Source organism: Octodon degus, unplaced genomic scaffold, assembly GCF_000260255.1.
Source record: "Octodon degus isolate 3935 unplaced genomic scaffold, OctDeg1.0 scaffold00042, whole genome shotgun sequence".
NCBI lineage: Eukaryota > Metazoa > Chordata > Mammalia > Rodentia > Octodontidae > Octodon > Octodon degus.
This window is the reverse complement of record NW_004524618.1, coordinates 11,330,280-11,336,235: the sequence shown is the minus strand read 5'-3', so window position 1 is coordinate 11,336,235 and position 5,956 is coordinate 11,330,280. Positions and strand designations below refer to the sequence as shown.

The window sequence follows — 5,956 nt, the reverse complement described above, 5'->3', positions numbered from 1 at the left end:
CATTTGAGAAATGCAAGTTAAAACAACGCTGAGATACCATCTCACCCCAGAAAAGATGGCTATCATAAAGAAATAAATTAATAACAAATGCTGGAGAGGCTGTGGGGGGAAAAAGCAACCCTTCTCCACTGCTGGTGGGAACATAGAGTGGTACAACCCCTGTGGAAATCAGTGTGGAGACTCCTTGGAAAAATTGGGACTGGAAATCCCATTCAATCCACCTATTCCCTTTCTGGGTATTTTCCCCAAAGAACTGAAAACATCATAGTCATTTGATACTTTGGGTAAGAGTCAGAGCTGCAGATCTTGTGGATCAGGTGAATGAGGACACATCAGAATGGTTTTGTGAGTCTGCCTTTCCATTAGATGGCTCTTAGCAATAGCATTCTCCATATTTTTAACTCACATCTCGTCAACACAGAGGAAAGAGGCTTTCAGAACTACAGAAGGTAGCAAGAACAATGGAGTGTGTTTGCAGAGAGTGCGAGTATTTTGAGGGATAAATTGCAATGTGTCTTTTACTATTTTTTTTTTTTTAATTTAAACACACACCATGTTCAGATCAGTTCTTTTCTGTTCTTAGCATCTACATTCATAGCAGTTCTGGGCAACCTTGACTTTAGGTTTCTCCTTCTGGATCAGTGCCCTCGTCTTCTGAAACAGAAGGAGCTGTATTTCAAGCTTTCACCCAATGATTCATGAAGCCAACATCTTTAAATAAAAACAAGACCGACAGCAGAGAGAGCATCAGCCTTCTTTGAATCTGGGCCAGCATTTCCAAATGCGAAATACTCCAAAGCCCCAGCTCCCCTGGTTTTGCAGATAAACAGCAAGATGACCTTTCTATGTCAGAAAAGAGCAGTGGAAATTCCAAATCCTTGTGGAATGTTGAATTTGGAACGAAGATTTTTTTTTTTTCTTCAAGACAACAACCCAAAAAATGTCCCAACAACTTCCCATTACAAGGGTCCTGTGGCCAATCCAGGTGTTCAAACAAGTGATCTTGCATCTCTTCCAAGCAAAATATTGCAAATCCATGCCCAGTAACTGCCCCCACCCACCGGAGTAGAAATTCCCCTGCCCTATAATGTCGCATTCCTGGCTCCCAGCAGATGATTCTCCGTCCAGAGATGAGTGACCATGAAAGTAGCTTTGTCCCCACTCCCTCCCAGCTATTTCCCTGAATCCCTTCCCAGGAGAGACATCTATTTCCCTCAATGTGTAAATACACAGAATTGTCCATTCTTGTATAACTTTCAATCCACTTTCTTTGCTTTCACTGTTCTCAAACTTCCCTAAGAAAAAAATGTCATATTTCCCAGGCCCCACCAGCCAGCATGGCTTTAAGAGTCATGTTCTCACCCTCCTTAAAAAATATCTGCTTTCCTCGCCAATCGCAACATGGGGGAGGGGGCCCAGGATTACTCTCCTTACAAGACTGCTTTAAATAACAGCTCTTCTGGGTGAATTAAAAATAGAACTTGAGTTGCAAACTGGTGGTTTACGTGCAACCTTTCAAGACCAGGTCAAGGATAGGCAATGAGGTTCACTCATGATCACTTTGCTTTTAATCTCTCCCAAGATAGTTAGCTCAACAATAAATAACTGAGGGGGAAAACACTTAACATGATTTGTTAGTTTTGTTTTAATTTGCTTTTAAAATAACCCTGATAAAAGCTCTTTATCTGAGTTGAAAAAATCAGAGAGCTTTCTGCTTAGCCACACAACAGAAAAGGAGAGACAGACAGAGACAGAAAGAAATGACCTTGACTTTGATTTTGTGGACTTGAGAAGACATGGATAAAAATGGATTCAAAGATGGTGTGTGTTTCTCTGATTCCACAGTGCAGCCATGATCCTTGACATCAACCCCACCCACATCAGCGCCACTAGCATCAGCCTCACGGAGGCCCACTGGACCAACTGAGGCAGTGCTCCTGCCAGCCTTCGGGCATCACACATTAGCGATGGCTCTATGAGCGTGGGAGGGCCAACGCCCATCTGTAAAACGTCCAGAGTCAAGTGGACTCTAGCTTGCAGCGAGTGCAGCTGCAACCACACAGCACACACGGGATGCTGCCTGAACCGCACCAGCCGTGCAGTCTCTGTCAGAGAGTGAACGCGTAAGGACCAGCATTGCTAATGAGTTTCCCAGCTAGGTGAAGAAATCACAAACACAAGCAAACTACGCTCAAAATGCTAATATAAAGAGCAACAACTGAGCGGCCAGGCAGCAGCCACGTTAGCCCAGGGGAAGGAGAGCTGAGAAGGCGGTGCGGGATGGAGACCAAGTGCCTGGCCCACAGGCAATTCCAGACAGATCTCCTTTGTTCCCCGACAGACTGAGGGTGGGAAGGAAGAGGCCACCTAGCAAATCTCATCAAAGATGATCTTATGAGTGACACCAGGCAAATGGTTCTGGGATGGGATTTACCCTAGGGCTTATAACTCCCTGTTCACGTTCAGAGCCAAAGGATGGCACTGGCCCCCCAAAGCCCAGGAGACACAATGAAATCCTGACAAAACTCTCCACTTCGTAAAGAGCTGGGAAACACATAGAGCATAAGAGAACGCCTCCAGAAATAGCACTCCTGCTGGCTCAGCACTGCTGGAAGACAGAGCTTGGAAGAAAAGAGCCTTCTCTCCTCACCTACTCTCATGCAAAGGAGACTGTGAATGGAGCAGGGGTGGCGCCTGGGACTCCGAGGCGGTGGCGGCCAAGAAGACCCCTGAACAGCTACAGGCCGAGTCTTCCAAACTTGGCTCTTTTGAGGTGTGCCTCCTTGTTGTAGCCACAAAATTCCTCTCTGCTCAGTAACGCAGTCACCTCCACACATCAAAATCCATGAGCACCCAAGTCCCTTATATGAATGACGTGGTATGTGCATGTAGCCTCTACCCGTTTCCTATAGGCTTTACCATACCTACATTATTCATAGCACCTAATACTGAGTAAATGCTATGCATATAATTGTTATACTAGATTGTGCAGGGAGAAATGGTCCCACCCAAAGATCTAAATATAAACATTACAGATGCAATTTTTCCCCAAATATTTTCAACCTGTAATCTGTTGAATCCATAGATCTAGAACCTGTGGGTGTACAGGCCAACCCTACTCTTATTATTTGTGTTTTTCTTTATATCCCCTCCCTTTGATTTAGTAGCTACAAAGAAAACATTTCATACGAATAGTTTAAGAGGCATGTGAAGTTGCTGCACTGTACAGTAGTGGGGCACCAAAGCAAACAGCATAAGTACCGCACGCTAACCAATTGCGCCACTGGAGCTCCACCAAAGCAAACAATCCACTCCCAACAAGCACCTCAAGTAGGAGCCACACTACCCAACGCCATCCCAGGACACTTAAGTGTCAAAAGGACATATAGAATAGTCTCCTGCAGACTTCTCGTGCATGCACACAAAACTGGCACGAATCATGTATGTCCTGCTGAACCTGTTCGTTTGCCATAACAAAGAAGCTTCTAGAAATGGTGCTGTCCTTCCCTGCTTCTGTTTTTGGAAAGTCCACAAAAACAGAAATTTAAAAGGCAGGGCGATACTTCCACTGAGAGGAGAAAATTTGGCTTGAACAAGATTTTAGAAAATTGCAGTGTGACAGTCTTTTTCTTCCTAGTCGTCAGGCTTTTCATTTCTGTGTTCTTTATGCTTAGCTTTGTCATCTTGGCATAAAGTAGGTGCACACTGAGAAGTAATATGAGGCTTGATTGGCCTTCTCTGCACCTGCTTTTTGTCTTCATTTTTTTTTGTTTTTATTTTGAGACAGGGTCTTGCTAAGTTGTCCAAATTGGCCTGAAACTTACAGTCCTCCAGCCTCAACCCGCTTAGCGACTGAGACAGCCAGCATGTGTGCCCATACCCAGCCAGCCTTCCATTTCAGAGAGGAAAAAAATCAATCTCTTCCAATGAAATTTTGCTTCTGGCTTCCATTTATATGCATTCAATGTAGCGCTATCTCTATCCTTAAGCTAAAAATACATGCTTGATTCTCTAGAGGCGAAACCACAGTTACAGAATGGGAAGAAAATCTAAAGATCCTCTAATACTAACCGCCCTCTCCTTAAAAGGATTAGCGGTGGTGTCCCCTAAACTGACAAGTTCCTTGTGTGCCTTTAAGTGGAATTCAATTACAGAAATCAAATTCGTATAGACACACTCACATTTCCAGGAACATGCCCACTATTTATAATAAGATGAAGTTGAACATTATTTGGCTTATCTTTGGAGAGTTACAATGTAAAAGGATAAAATACAAAATAGTCATTTTACCATTAAGAAAAATAAACTCGTTATTACAATCAAGCCTGCTTTCACCGCAGGACCTTTGGGCTTTCTCTTCCTGCTGCCTAAAACAATGCTTTGCACCAGAAGTGGGAACAGCTGAGTCTTCATTCATTTCGCCCAGGTCTTTTTCCAAAGACAGCTGCTCAGAGAAAGTCCCCCTGCCCGTTCCAGCTAATGTAATTCCCTCTGCCCCACCCAGCCCTGATGCTACCTGCGTCTCTTTACAACGCCCATCACTGTGCTGCTTTTCGGCTCCAATTATTCATAGCTCGGTACCCGGATGGAAGTGTAAGCTCTGTGACGACGTGGATTTGTGCCGCGTTTTGCTTTGTTTACTTCTCATATTTCTAGCACCTCCAACAGCATTGAATAAGTGAGTAAGCAAAGGGCCAAGCGCGCAGAGCAACCCTTGGTCACACCTCAGATTCTGGGACAGCCTCAGAATCACACGCAGCCACACGCGCGTGCCAATCTCGAGTGAGCCGCATGCTCTTGTAGCGTGAAAGAGCTCTCTGCTCCCACAAACACTCTCCCAGGTGCCCTGAGCACGGAGCCGCCTGGGCAATGTCTCCGACCTCTATTGTTTTATTTCTCAAATTAAATGATTAACCATCTTCCCTCCTGATTTCCTCAGTTATTCAATAAAATACCTTCTCTGGGCCAGGCAGTGTGTACAAACAAACAGGAAATGACTAAGGAGCATAATAACAACTTGCATGTGCGTGGGTGGAGAAGAGAAAGAGCCCCAAGCAGAGGCTGAGTTTCAAAGGACGAATCAGGGTAGCCAGCTGAGGATGGAGGAGCAGGCACTCGCTAGGAGGAAATAAACCCGCAGAGGTGTTAAAACAGCAGAAATGACAAACAGGTCAGGAAAGGACTGGCCAGATACAGCGAAGCAAAGGCAGAATAATCAAACGCAATTTGAGTTTCTCGCATAGCCAGCAACGAATGAGGCCAACTGCGTGCACTCCGTTCACCCCTCACCATTAACACCTACCTGCTCCTCCTCCAAAGGAAATAGCTGTTAGAAGAACGTGCAGAGCCCGGCAGTGACACAAACCTAGAACCCCAGCGCTCGGGGAGGCTGAGGCAGGAGGATAAAGAGTTCCCGGGTGACTGCTGGAGACGGTGGCAACACAGAGAACACAGTATAACAAAAGGGTTGGAGGGGTAGCTTGGCGGTAGAGGGGCCCAAGTTTCGATGCCCAGTATTGGGGCAGGGTGATGTTTAGGAACCAAGACTAATGAATTCTGGTACCCACGAGGCTCTGTACATTCTCATAGGAAAGATTTAGGTTTCCAAAAACGTCACTTGGAGGACAGACAGCGTCTCCTTCCGCAGCTGAAGGAGGCACGAAGGGTTGCGCTCTGTGCAAACAAGTGGCTCAATATGGTAAAACCACAACTGGACTCCAGCTCTTTCCAGAGGAAGCCCAGGCACTTTTCACTTGCTTGCTGCTCCCCGGCTTCTCACAGGGGCGGCAGCACCAAGTCCAGAGCTCCTTCTCCTGTGCTTGCTCCCTGGGTGCCTGGAACCCCCGAGCCCCGACGTCCTCCCACAGACGGGCACAACCCACAGCCGCATCACGCAGTGAGGCCCACCAGAATCGGCCTGAGCAGGGCAGAGCGCAAATTCGTCTTGATGCAGCCA

The 5,956-nt window shown here is 46.1% G+C and overlaps 1 pseudogene; it reads left to right on the top strand.

Annotated features, from left to right (window-relative positions):
- LOC101588210 overlaps nt 1-1,927 on the top strand; it is a 13,596-nt pseudogene extending 11,669 nt beyond the window's left edge.
- Nucleotides 1,928-5,956: the final 4,029 nt, after the last annotated feature.